The following is a 15,073-nucleotide window of genomic DNA, read 5'->3' on the forward strand; positions in this document are numbered from 1 at the left end:
GGGGATAGGAGAAACATACCTCAATCTAATAAAAGCCATATATAACAGATCCACAGCTAGTATCTTATTTAATTGGGTTAAAACTGTAAGCCTTTCTTCTAAGATCTAAAACATGACAAGGATGCCCACTTTCACTACAATTATTCAGCATATTATTGGAAGTTCTAGCTAGAGCAATCAGACAATAGAAAAACAAAAGATATCCATCCAAAATGGAAATGAAGAAGTCAATTTATCCCTGCTTGCAGATGATATGATTTTATACTTGAAAAAATGTAAGGACACCACCAACAAACCATTAGAACTGACAAATTCAGTGAAGTTGCAGGATACAAAATCAACATAAAATAATCTGTGTCGAAATAGGAATGCTGGGAAGATGGCCGCCTAAGAACAGCTCAGGACTTCAGCTCCCAGTGAAACTGCAGAGAGTGAGTGGACACCGCATTTCCAGACGTATTTTTATTGCCCACAGACCAGAGATACCCAGGCAGAGGGGTCGCCAGCGCCGCAGTCCCAGCCGTTGCGGCTGTTTTGGCGCCCGCGGGGCTGCTTTGACCACGCCCTGTCACTGCGGTTCTCTGTACAAAAGCCACTGGTCTGGAAGCCCTATTAGCTGGCGATCGGAGCCCTGAGACTGCAGAGTTGACCATTCATCTGAAATAGCAAGTCAGGCCAGGAGATTCCTAGGCAAAAAATCTGCCAGGAGCCGGCTCCGCTGTTTCAGCCTACTCAGTGAGTCGCAGCACGGGAGATCCCGGTGCCTTTCCAACAAGCTACTGGAACGCGGGGTCCTTCAACTTAAAAGAAAAGACTCTGAGTCAGGGAGCCAGGTGATCAGGCTCGGTTGGTCCCAGCCCCCCACCCCCAACAACGAAAACAAAAACAGTAATTTGAAACCCTCTGGGTTGAGCCCTTCAAACCAAGCACAGCTGACCCAGGACAGTGAGGCTCGGTGGGGGAGGGGCGTCCGCCATTACTGAGACTCTCCACCACTACGGAGGCAGGCCGCCATTGCTCAGGCAACCCGCTGTTGCCGAGGCAACCTGCCACAACAGAGAGAGTCTGCCATAACAGAGGCGGGGCCACCGTTGCCAAGACAGTTCTAACTACGCCCATATATACAGGACTGTAGGGAAGAGCACAGGGCAGCTGGGCAGAGCCCACAGCAGCTCAGCAAAGCCTCTGCAGGCAGGCAGTGGCTACGCGTGCTGCTATCTGGGCAGGTCACACCTGAAAGAAAAATTAAAAAAGGCAGTAGTGCAAGGGAAACTCATAAAGCCCCAACTCCCCAGGACAGAGCACCTGGGAACAAAAAGTGCTTTATGAGTTCAGCTGCAGCAGACCTAAACATACCTGCCCAGCAGCTCTGAATGAACAACGGAGCTCACAGCTCAGGACTTAAGCCCCAATAAAAGCTAGACTGTCTCCTCAAGTAGCTCCCTGACCCCCATAGATCCAAAGAATCGCCTTATAAAGGAGAGAACAGACTGACAGTAGGCGAGCATCCTTCTGGGACAAAGATAGCGGAAAAGGAAACCGGCAGCAACCCTTACTGGTCTGCATCTGCTGCAGGTGATCCCTAGGCAAGCAGGGCCCGGAGAGGACCTCAGCAGTCCTACAGGAGAGGGGCCAGATTGTTAGAAGGAAAGCTTAAAAAAAAAAAAAGAAGTAACTTCAGCATCCACGAACTAGAAGCTCACTCAGAGACCCAATCTGAAAGACAGTAACTACAAAGACAACAGGTGGATAAACCCACAAAAATGGGAAGAAACCAGCCCAAAAAGGATGAAAACTCCCGAAACCAGAACACCTCTCCTCCTAAAAGGGATCACAACTCCTCATCAACAGGGGAACCAGACCGGATGGAGAAGGAGGGTGAAGAAATGACAGAATCAGACTTGAGAAGGTGGGTATTAAGAAACTACAGTGAGCTAAAAGAACATGTTCTAACCCAACGCAAAGAAACTAGGAACCTTGAAAAAAGATTGGACGAAGTGCTAACGAGAATGGATAGCATAGAGAGGAATATAAGTGAATTGATGGAGCTGAAAAACACAACACGAGAACTTCGTGAAGCATGCACAAGCTTCAACAGCCGAGTTGACCAAGCAGAAGAAAGGATATCAGAGGCCGAAGATCAACTCAATGAAATAAAAAGAGAAGGCAAGAACAGAGAAAAAAGCGCAAAAAGGAATGAACAAAATCTTCAAGAAATGTGGGACTATGTGAAAAGACCCAATCTACATCTGATAGGTGTACCTGAATGTGATGAAGAGAATGAATCCAAGCTGGAAAATACTCTTCAGGATATTATCCAGGAAAACTTCCCCAACCTAGCAAGGCAGACCAATATTCAAACACAAGGAAATACAGAGAACACCACAAAGATATTCCTCAAGAAGAGAAACCCCAAGGCACATAATCGTCAGATTCACCAGGGTTGAAATGAAAGAGAAAATGCTAAGGGCAGCCAGAGAGAAAGGTCGGGTTACCCACAAAGGGAAGCCCATTAGACTCACAGCAGATCTCTCAGCAGAAGCCCTACAAGCCAGAAGAGACTGCGGGCCAATATTCAACATCCTTAAAGAAAAGAACTTTCAACCCAGAATCTCCTATCCAGCCAAACTAAGCTTCATAAGTGAAGGAAAAATAAAATCCTTTGTGAACAAGCAAGTACTCAGAGATTTCATCACCACCAAACCTGCTCTACAAGAACTCCTGAAAGAGGCTCTACACATATAAAGGAACAAGCAGTACCAGCCACTCCAAAAACACACCAAATCGTAAAAGAGCATCAACACAATCAAGAATCTGCATCAACTAACCAACAAAAGAGCCAGGTAGCGTGAAAATGACAGTGTCAGATTCACACATAACAATACTATCCCTAAATGTCAATGGACTAAATGCCCCAATCAAAAGACACAGACTGGCAAATTGGATAAAAAGCCAAAACCCATCAGTGTGCTGTATCCAGGAAACCCATCTTGCATGCAAGGATACACAAAGGCTCAAAATAAAGGGATGGAGGAAGATCTACCAAGCAAATGGAGAGCAAAAAAAAGCAGGAGTTGCAATTCTCATCTCTGATAAAATAGACTTGAAAGCAACAAAGATCAAAAGAGACAAAGAAGGACATTATATAATGGTAAAAGGATCACTGCAACAAGAAGAGCTAACGATCCTAAATTTATACGCACCCAATACAGGAGCACCCAGATACATGAGGCAAGTTCTTAATGACTTACAAAGAGACTTAGACTCCCACATAATAATAGTGGGAGACTTTAACACCCCATTGTCAATATTAGACAGATCAACCAGACAGAAAATCAACAAGGATATCCAGGACCTGAACTCAGACCTGGAACAAGCAAACCTAATAGACATTTACAGAACTCTCCACACCAAATCCACAGAATATACATTCTTCTCAGCACCACATCACACCTACTCTAAAATTGACCACATAATTGGCAATAAATCACTCCTCAGCAAATGCAAAAGAACAGAAATCATAAAAAACAGTCTCTCAGACCACAGTGCAATCGAGTTAGAACTCAAAATGCAGAAACTAACTCAGAACCGCACAGCTTCATGGAAACTGAACAACTTGCTCTTGGATGTTGACTGGATAAACAATGAAATGAAGGCAGAAATAAAGATGTTCTTCGAATCCAATGAGAATGAAGACACAACATACCAGACACATTTAAAGCAGTCTCTAGAGGAAAATATATAGCAATTAGTGCCCACATGAGAAGAAAGGAGAGATCTAAAATTGACAACCTATCATCAAAATTAAAAGAGCTAGAGGAGCAAGATCAAAAAAACTCAAAACATCGCAGAAGACAGGAAATAACTAAGATCAGAGCAGAACTGAAGGAAATAGAGACACAAAAAACTCTTCAAAAAATCAATAAATCCAGGAGCTGGTTTTTTGAAAAGATCAACAAAATAGACAGACCAGTAGCCAGATTAATTAAAAAGAAAAGAGAGAATAACCAAATTGATGCAATAAAAAACGATAAAGGGGATATCACCACAGATTCCACAGAAATCCAAACCATCATCAGAGATTATTACAAACAACTCTATGCACATAAACTAGTAAACCTGGAAGAAATGGATAAATTCCCGGACACCTGCATCCTCCCAAGCCTAAACCTGGAAGAAGCCGAAACCCTGAATAGACCAATAATAAGGTCTGAAGTCGAGGCAGCAATTAAGAGCCTACCACCCAAAAAAAGCCCAGGTCCAGATGGGTTCGCAGCCAAATTCTAACAGACATACAAAGAGGAACTGATACCATTCCTTCTGAAACTATTCCAGACAATCCAAAAAGAGGGAATCCTTCCCAAATTATTTTATGAGACAAACATCATCCTGATACCAAAACCCGGCAGAGACTCAACAAGAAAAGAAAATTTCAGGCCAATATCCATGATGAACATAGATGCAAAAATCTTCAATAAAATACTGGCAAACCGATTGCAACAGCATATCAAAAAGCTCATCCACCATGATCAAGTAGGATTCATCCCGGGGATGCAAGGCTGGTTCAACATACGCAAGTCCATAAACGTAATTCACCACATAAACAGAACCAAAGACAAAAACCACCTGATTATCTCAATTGATGCAGAGAAGGCTTTTGACAAAATTCAACAGCACTTTATGCTAAAAACCCTCAATAAACTAGGTATTGATGGAACATATCTCAAAACAATAAAAGCTATTTACGACGAACCAACAGCCAATATCATATTGAATGGGCAAAAACTGGAAGCATTCCCTTTGAAATCTGGCACTAGACAAGGATGCCCTCTCTCACCACTCCTATTCAATATAGTACTGGAAGTTCTAGCCAGAGCAATCAGGCAAGAAAAAGAAATAAATGATATTCAAATTGGAAAGGAGGAAATCAAATTGTCTCTATTTGCAGATGACATGATTGTATATCTAGAAGACCCCATCGTCTCAGCCCAAAATCTCCTGAAACTGATAAACAACTTCAGCAAAGTCTCAGGATACAAAATCAACGTGCAAAAATCACAAGTATTCCTATACACCAGTAACAGACTTAAAGAGAGCCAAATCAAGAACGAACTGCCATTCACAATTGCTACAAAGAGAATAAAGTACCTAGGAATACAACTAACAAGGAACATAAAGGACCTCTTCAAGGAGAACTACAAGCCACTGCTCAACGAAATAAGAGAGGACACAAACAGATGGAGAAACATTCCATGTTCACGGTTAGGAAGAACCAACATCGTGAAAATGGCCATACTGCCCAAAGTAATTTACAGATTCAATGCTATTCCCATCAAACTACCAATGACCTTCTTCACAGAACTGGAAAAAAACACCTTAAACTTCATATGGAACCAAAAGAGAGCCTGCATAGCCAAGTCAATTCTAAGCAAAAAGAACAAAGCAGGGGGCATCACACTACCGGACTTCAAGCTATACTACAAGGCTACAGTAATCAAAACAGCATGGTACTGGTACCAAAACAGAGATATAGACCAATGGAACAGAACAGAGGCCTCAGAGGAAATACAACATACCCACAACCATCTGATCTTCGACAAACCTGACAAAAACAAGCAATGGGGAAAGGACTCCCTTTTTAATAAATGGTGTTGGGAAAACTGGCTAGCCATGTGCAGAAAGCAGAAACAGGACCCCTTCCTGACACCTTACACCAAAATTAACTCCAGATGGATTAAAGACTTAAACATCAGATCTAACACCATAAAAACCCTAGAAGAAAATCTAGGCAAAACCATTCAGGACATAGGCGTAGGCAAGGACTTCATGACCAAAACGCCAAAAGCAATGGCAACAAAAGCCAAAATAGACAAATGGGACCTAATCAAACTCCACAGCTTCTGCACGGCAAAAGAAACAGTCAGTAGAGTGAATTGGCAACCAATAGAAGGGGAAAAAAATTTTGCAGTCTACCCATCTGACAAGGGGCTAATATCCAGAATTTACAAAGAACTAAAACAGATCTACAAGAAAAAAACAAACAAGCCCATTCAAAAATGGGTGAAGGATATGAACAGATACTTTACAAAAGAAGACATACAGGAGGTCAACAAACATATGAAAAAATGCTCATCATCACTGGTCATTAGAGAAATGCAAATCAAAACCACATTGAGATACCATCTCACACCAGTTAGAATGGCGATCATTAAAAAATCTGGAAACAACAGACGCTGGAGAGGGTGTGGAGAAATAGGAACACTTTTACACTGTTGGTGGGAATGTAAATTAATTCAACCATTGTGGAAGACAGTGTGGCGATTCCTGAAGGACCTAAAAAGGGAAATCTCATTTGACCCAGCAATCCCATTACTGGGTATATATCCGAAGGATTATAAATCATTCTACTATAAGGACACGTGCACACAAATGTTCATTGCAGCACTGTTTACAATAGCAAAGACCTGGAACCAACCCAAATGCCCAACGATGATAGACTGGATAGGGAAAATGTGGTACATATACACCATGGAATATTACGCAGCCATCAAAAACGATGAGTTCACGTCCTTTGTAGGGACATGGATGAACCTGGAAACCATCATTCTCAGCAAACTGACACAAGAGCAGAAAATCAAACACCGCATATTCTCACTCATAGGCGGTTGTTGAACAATGAGAACACATGGACACAGGGAGGGGAGCACTACACACTGGGGTCCGTTGGGGGGAAATGGGGGAGGGGGGGGTGGGGAGGTGGGAAGAGATAGCATGGGGAGAAGTGACAGATACAGGCGAGAGTACAGAAGGCAGAAAACCACACTGCCATGTGTGTACCTATGCAACAATCTTGCATGTTCTTCACATGTACCCCAAAACCTAAAATGCAATAAAAATATATATTGAAAAATAATAATAATCTGTGTCATTTCTATATGCCCACAGTAAACCACCTGAAAATAAAATAAAAATGTAATCCTGTTTACAATAGCCATGAGTAAAATTAAACACTTAGGAATTTAACCAAGCATTAACTTTGTATAATGAAAACTATAAAACACTGATGAAAGAAGTTGATGAAGACATTAAAAAATGGAAAGCTATGTCATGTTCATGAATTGGATGAATCAATATTGTTAAAATGTCCTCACTACCCTAAGCAGTCTATAGATTCAATAAAATTCCTATCAAAATACCAATTATATTTTTCAAAGAAATAGATAAAAATACTAAAATTTATATGGAATCACAAAAGACCCAGAATATCCAAAGGTATCCTAAGCAAAATGTACAAAACTGAAGGAATCACCTCCCCTGACTTCAAATTATACTACAGAGTTATAGTAACCAAAATAGCATAGTACCTGCATAAAAATAGGTACATACACCAACGGAACAGAATTAAAAAAAACCCCAGAAACAAATTCACACATCTACAGTGAACTCATTTTTGACAAAGGTACCAAGAACATGCACTGGAGGAATAGACAGTCTCTTCAATAGGTGGGACTGGGAAAACTGGATATACATATACAGAAGAATAAAACTAGACCTCTATCCCTCACCATATGCAAAAATCAAATCAAAATGAAAACATTAAATCTAAGACCTGAAACCACAATTCTAAGAAAACATTGGGAAAACTCTCCAGGACATTGGTGTGGGAAAAATTTCTTGAGTAATACCCCAAGAGCACAAGCAACCAGAGCAAAAATGGTCAAATGGAATTACATCAAGTTAAAAAGCATATGCATATCAAAGGAAACAATCAACCAAGTGAAGATGCCACCCACAGAATAGGATAAAATATTTGCAAACTACCTCCTCTGATAAGATAATAACCATATATGTAAGGCGCTCAAAGACTCTAAAGGAAAAAAACTAATAATATAATTTAAAAATGGGCAAAAGATTTGAAAAAAACATTTCTCAAAAGGAGACATACAAATGGAAAGCAGGCATAGGAAAAGCTGCTCAACATTGATCATCAATGAAATGCAAATCAAAACTACAATGAGATATAATTTCATCCCATTTAAAATGGCTTATATCCAAAAGACAGGCAATAATGAAATGCTGGTAAGTTGTAGAGAAAAGGGAACATTTATACACCATTGGTGGAAAGGTAGATTAGTACAATCACTAAGGAGAACTGTTCGGAGGTTTCTCACCAAACTAAAAATAGAACTCCCATATATCCAAAAGAAAGGAAATTAGTATATCAAAGAGATATCTGCACTCCCATGTTTTTTGCAGCATTGTTCACAGTAGTCAAGATTTTGAAGTAACCAAAGTGTCCATTAACAGATGAAAGGATAAAGAAAATGTAGTGCATATACACAATGAAGCACTCTTCAGTCATAAAAAAGCAATGAAATCCCGTCATTTGTGACAACATGGAAGGAACTGAAGATTATTATGTTAAGTGAAATAAGTCAGGTAAAGAAAGACAAACATTGCATGTTCTTATTTGTGGGATCTAAAAATAAAAACAGTTGAACTCATGGAAATAGAGGGTGGAAGGACAGAGTATTAGTTCATTCTCATACTACTATAAATACCTGAGATTGGGTAATTTATAAAGGAAAGAGGTTTAATGAACTCACAGTTCTGCATGGGTGAGGAAGCCTCAGGAAACTCACAATTATGGTGGAAGGTGAAGAAGAAGCAAGTACCTTCTTCACAAGACAGCAAGAAAGAGAGAAAAGAGGGGAAACTGCCTCATATGAAACCATCAGAACTCACTCACTATCATGAGAACAGCATGGGGAGGACTGCCCTTATGATCCAATCATCTCCCAACAAGTACCTCCCTTGACATGTGGAGATTCTATTTCAAGATGAGATCTGGGTGGGGACACAAAGCCAAACCATGTAAGATAGTTACCAGAGATGGAGAGGGGTAGTGGGAAGGTCTGGGGGCTGTGGGGATGGTTAATGGATACCAAAAAATTAGAAAGTAGGAATAATACCTACTATTTGATGGCACAATAGGGTGACTGTAGTCAATAATAATTTAACTGTGCATTTAAAAAAACCTAAAAGAGTATAATTTGATTGTAACATAAAAGATAAGTGCTTGAGGGGATGGATACCTTATTCTTCATGATATGATTATTCTGTATGTCATGCCTGTGTCAAAACATCTCATGTATCCCATAAATATATACACCTACTATGTACCCACAGAAATTAAACATTACAAAATTAAAAAATAGTAATTTGTGTATTTACCTCATCTTTACCTGTGAATTATCAACTTTTAAGAGGATCAAAGTCAGATCTAATTATTATGTATAGTTTCTGCAGAACCTAGGAAGGAAAATTATACTTAGTGCCCAATAAATGTGTTGAATCAGACTAACTCATGTCAGAATTGCCTTATTGAGGCACATTAGACCTATACGTCATTTATTATATTATTTTCTCTTTCTTTTGGTGTAATTCTTGAAAAAGTAAGAGAAATTTTTTTTCAGAATATTCTACAAAAGCAAGAATTAATAAGCACAACTTCATTCAAGAGCTAAATTTAAGCTGCTTGTTCCTCATTCAACAAAAGTTACAGCTATGTCTAAAAACTGAAATATGATTTACTGGGAATGAGTTGAAAGTAAGACCAGTAGCTTCAACTAGATTGCAAATTTCTTGTAAGGAGGAATTTTGTCTTCATGCCTTCTCATTCAAGTATTTTACTTCCCCTTACACTTTCTCATTTTTCCTCTAGAGCAGTTTGCATAGTCATCTGCATGTACTGCATGAAAACAATAAGTGACTAGTGAGATTCTATGTCTTTCTTCATGGAGAACATTATATTTTTAACCTATGTCAGTAGAATGTGCCCTTTGTTATTCTAAGGATAGGTGCCAGTTTGAGCTAGAAGGGATCTTTGAGATGTGTACCAATAGACTTTGACATGTGAAAAAGTAAGATTCAAAACCTGGTGTTGGGTTTGGAGTGGCAGTGACTTCTTTAAGAGCACATAGCTAGGGCTGGGAGTAGAACACAGGCATTATGGCCATCAGACCAGTTCTACTACCATACTGCCACCCTCATTCTCCTCTTACTTTTGATCTCCCTTCAATTAATAACACATTTTCAGACAGTCAATTGAGGTAATCACTGCAGACAAAAATCTGTAAAAGGCCAAGGTTTGGTCCTCAGTTATTTGCCTCTATTTTTCCCTTGGAATATTTATCAACTTTCCTGGTTTAAAAGATAACTTTTGAAGAAGACTGTAGATAGAAAACAGGGATAACATGCATATCTCACTTGGATGAACAGAACAGTGTATGGAGAATCAAACTGCAAACTTTTGCTCCAGGAACCACTGCGGGAACATACTGGGAAAACCAAAAGAACTCAAAGATCCTTTGAAGGAATTGGCATGCCATTATAAATTCTGTAAGTCCGGTGAAAATCTGTGAGTTCCCAAAGAGTGAGAGGGTGAAAACCTGCCTCTGAACAAACATCCTCACTGGGGAATTTGAAAGTCCAGATCATGGGAGGATTTAACCTTACCTAGGCCTGGAACGGATTTAGGACACCATGCACATATAAAAGTAAAAGTAACAGTGGGAAAAGCCTTATAGGCACTCCATTCTCCACCTTGAGCCCAGTGATGCCATCCCTGATTGTATCTCACAAGGGCCTTTGAGGAAGGCACCCACTGGAATTAGGGAGGGGTCACAGGGTGTAAGAAGCTTCCAACTGAATTTTGCAGCAATTTTAACTGGGCACTAACTTTCTTGAGCAGGAGCCAGGGAACAAATGGGAACTGCTGCAGATATGAATGCAGGAGCCACAGCTGACATTGTGGGCAGATAGGGAAGGGCAAGACCTGAAAGCCCAGTTTGCTTGCTCAGTGGGGAAGCTTATGGCCTGGGACAAGGTCTGAGTTTTGCACAAGCAAGCTGCCTGGATCTAAACTTGGCACTGTTAATGGAACACTATGGGAGTGAGGCTGGCCTTGCCAACTGTGTGAGAGGTGGGTGAGGCCTTTCACTACCAGCTATCCCTACTTCTTTGGCGAACTATATGGCACAACAGAAGCAGCCATAATCCCCTCTGGAACATAACCCTATTGGTCTGAGAACCACATCTCCATCCCTCATGGTGGCTTTGGCAAGCACCACCTAAGAAGAGTCTGAGCTCACACTTGCCTAACCCTGCCCACAGCTGATACTATTTCTCTACTTGTCCTGGTAGATGAACACAAAAGACATACACCTTTGAGAGCTTTATGGACTTACCTATCACCTGAGTAATGAGAATACCGCCCTCGGCCAACAAAGGGCAATCTGATATCCTACTGCTAATACTACAGCTGGTGCTCTTTTGCAAGCACCACCTCCTGGCTGGAGGCCAACCAATTCAGGCTATTATAGGAACACATGACAGAATAACCCTGCTCCTAGGAAGAAGAAAACAACAGCAAATACCACTACCTGTACCCACAAGGTCCTGGCTAACCAGAGGTCCTGAGTCTGTCCACTATACAACTTCATTGCTAGTATAACCAGTATTTGAGAAAGCCAGCACACTAATCATATCTACAACCAAGGACTCTCACAGAGCCTACTTCACTCCCCTACCACCTCAACCACAGCAGGTGCTGGTATCCATGGTTGGGAGACCTGAAGACAGATAACCTCACAGGACTTTTTGCAGACATTTCCCAGCACCAGCCTTAAGCTTGGTATTCCCACTGGGTGGACAGACCCAGAAAAGTAGTAACAATCATGGCCATTTGGCTCTATGAAGCCCCATCCTTAGGGGAAGGGGTAGAACACCACATCAAGGGATCACCTTGGGTTACAAAGAATCTGAACAATAGAACTTGAATTCCAGATCTTTCCACTGGTGGTTAGTTTCTCACAGCAGAGGCACAATTGCAGTGTTGGGTACAGTAGGGTAAGTCTGCACCTATACCCCAACAGGCCGGTAGTCTCTGTGATCATGAAGGAACTTGGAGAAAGGGTTCTTGTTTCTCTCTGGCACTCCACTGCAGACACAACTGGGGCTTCCCCCACAGGAATGCAGTGTGGAGACACCTACAGATAGCCTTTCTGGAAAAATCCAGGGTGAGCACAGCCCCACAGAAGGAGCACAGTCCAGATTCAGGCCTGCACAAGAGGAAGTCACAATTCCTTCCTATTTGGAATATTAACATTTCTATAGATGAAAGGAGATGCCTTTCTGATCTGAATAACTGAAATACTAGAACAGGAGTGAGGCCGTGAGGCAAATAGCTTTCCTGAAGACCTAGCAGAAGAGCTGAGGTAGCTCCCACCCTTCACACTGATAAAACCTTAGCACATCTAATTGAGAGCTCCCACAGACACCCTCATCAAGGCCGAGACCTTGGCCCACTGTTGAATATTACATTTACCTGTTTGCCTTAGCCACGTCTGGTGCCCACCCAGGGTTACCTCCTTGATTGGCCTGAAGACTGAATTATCAACTCAGTAAATAAAACACCTGGAAAAAATTAAATAAATGAATAAAGTATACACCATGGGAGAATGTGATAAGCTTTGAGAGATCCCTGCCACTTCAATTCCTTGGAGACAGTAAACTTGATCACACTCCAAGAATAATAACTACTAGAACCAGCATTGGGAAAAGCCAATGCACAAAGACTCTATAACTAAGGATCTCATATAGAGTAAGCATCAAGAATCAAATTAGGCTAAAATAAACATTAAAGTCAGATCCTTAAGAGGGACAAAACACCCCAAATCCAAAAACCCACAGTACAATCAAAAATAAATTCAATAACAATTTTAAGAAACAGACTACTCAGATGAGAAGAAATCAGGAGTCATTCTGGTAATATGAAAAAACAGAGTTCAGTAGTACCCCCAGAAGTTCACACTAGCTCTGCAATAGATCCAAATCAAGAAGAAATCTCTGAATTGCCAGATAAAGAATTCAGAAGACTGATTATTAAGCTATGCAAGGAGATATCAGAGAAAGGTAAAAACTAACTCAAATAAATTTTAAAAAATACAGGATATGAATAAAAAATTCTCCAGAGAAATAGATATCTTAAAAAACAATCGCAACTTCTGGAAATGAAAGACATATTTTGAGAAATACAAAATGCAGCGGAAAGTTTCAAGAATAGGCTAGAACAAGTAGAAGAAAGAACTTCAGAGCTAGAAGACACAGCTTTTGAATTAATGAATCAGACTAAGACAAAGAAAAAAGAATAAAAAAAATGAACAAAGCCTCCAAGAAATTTGGGATTATGTTAAATGGCCAAATCTAAGAATAATTGATGTTCCTGACGAAGAAGAGAAATCTAAAAGTTTGGAAATCTTATTTGAGGGAATAATTGAGGAAAATTTCCCTGGCCTTGCAAGAGATCTAGACATCCAAATACAAGGAGCTCAAGGAACTACTGGGAAATTAATTGCAAAAAGATCATCACATTAGGTAACCTATGAAGGAAAATCTATCAGATTAACAGCAGATTTCTCAGCAGAAACCTTACAGCCACAAAGGATTGGGGACCTATCTTTAGTCTACTTGAAGAATATAATTTTCAGCTATAAATTTTGTATCCAGAAGGCCTAAACTTTATAAATGAAGGAGATATAAAGTGGTTTTCAGACAAACAAATGCTGAGAGAACTCTTCACTACCAAGCCAGCACTACAAGAAATGCTAAAACAGTCTCTTTGTAGGTCATTAAGAACTTGTTTTATGTATCTGGGTGCTCCTGCATTGGGTGCATATATATTTAGGAAAGTTAGCTCTTCTTGTTGCATTGATCATTTTACTGTTATGTAGCCCTTCTTTGTCTCTTTTGATTTTTGTTGGTTTTAAGTCCATTTTATCAGAGACTAGGATTGCTACCCCTGTTTTTATTGTTCTCCATTTGCTTGGTAAATCTTCTTCCATCCTTTATTTTGAGTCTATATGAGTCTCTGCATGTGAGATGGGTCTCCTGAATACAGCACATTGATGGGTCTTGACTTTTTATCCAGTTTGCCCGTCTGTGGATTTTGATTGAGGCATTTAGGACATTTACATTCAATGTTAATATTGTTATGTTTGAATTTGATCCTGCCATTTTGTTACTGGCTGGTTGTTTTGCCCATTAGTTGATGCGGTTTCTTCATTGTGTTGTTGTTCTTTACCATTTGGTACAATTTTGCAGTGGCTGGTACTGGTTGTTCCTTTCCATGTTTAGTACTTCCTTTGGTAGCTCTTGTAAGGCAGGTCTTGTAGTGACGAAATCTCTCAGCAATTGCTTGTCTGTAAAGGATTTTATTTCTCTTTCACTTGTGAAGCTTTGTTTGGCCAGATATGAAATTCTGGGTTGAAAGTTCTCTTCTTTAAGTATGTTGAATATTGGCCCCCACTCCCTTCTAGCTTGTAGGGTTTCTGCTGAGAGATCTACTATGAGTCTGATGGTCTTTCCTTCGTGGGTGACTTGACCTTTCTCTCTGGCTGCCCTTAGGATTTTTTCCTTCATTTCAACCCTGGTGAATCTGACAATTATGTGCCTTGGGGTTGTTGGTCATTAGAGAAATGCAAATCAAAATGACATTGAGATACCATCTCATGTCAGTTAGAATGGCGATCATTAAAAAATCTGGGGACAACAGATGCTGGAGAGGATGTGAAAAAAAAAAGGAACTCTTTTACACTGTTGGTGGGAGTGTAAATTAGTTCAACCATTATGGAAGACAGTGTAGCAATTCCTCAAGGATCTAGAAATGGAAATTCCTTTTGACCGAGCAATCCCATTACTGGTTATATATCCAAAGGATTATACATCATTCTATTATAAAGACACATGCACAGGTATGTTCGTTGTAGTGCTGTTTACAGTAGCAAAGACCTGGAACCAACCCAAATGCCAATCAATGATAGACTGGACAAAGAAAATGTGGCACATCTACACCATGGAATACTATGCAGCCATAAAAGGGATGAGTTCATGTCCTTTGCAGGGACATGGATGAACTGGAAACTATCATTCTCAGCAAACCAGCACAAGAACAAAAAACCAAACACCACGTGTTCTCACTCATAAGTGGGTGTTGAACAATTAGAACACATGG

General features: G+C 40.3%; 1 protein-coding gene across 3 annotated transcripts in view; it reads right to left on the bottom strand.

Moving 5' to 3' along the window:
- CYSLTR1 (cysteinyl leukotriene receptor 1) overlaps nt 1-15,073 on the bottom strand; it is a 54,736-nt gene that overhangs the window by 31,252 nt on the left and 8,411 nt on the right. The window contains exon 2 of one of the 3 annotated variants that reach the window (XM_074391418.1): nt 12,389-12,477. The exons of the other annotated variants lie outside the window; for them this stretch is intronic. The gene's annotated coding sequence lies outside the window, so the exon portion shown is untranslated. The remainder of the gene's footprint in view (nt 1-12,388; nt 12,478-15,073) is intronic. 3 annotated transcript variants of the gene reach the window in all.

Source organism: Saimiri boliviensis, chromosome X (assembly GCF_048565385.1).
Source record: "Saimiri boliviensis isolate mSaiBol1 chromosome X, mSaiBol1.pri, whole genome shotgun sequence".
NCBI lineage: Eukaryota > Metazoa > Chordata > Mammalia > Primates > Cebidae > Saimiri > Saimiri boliviensis.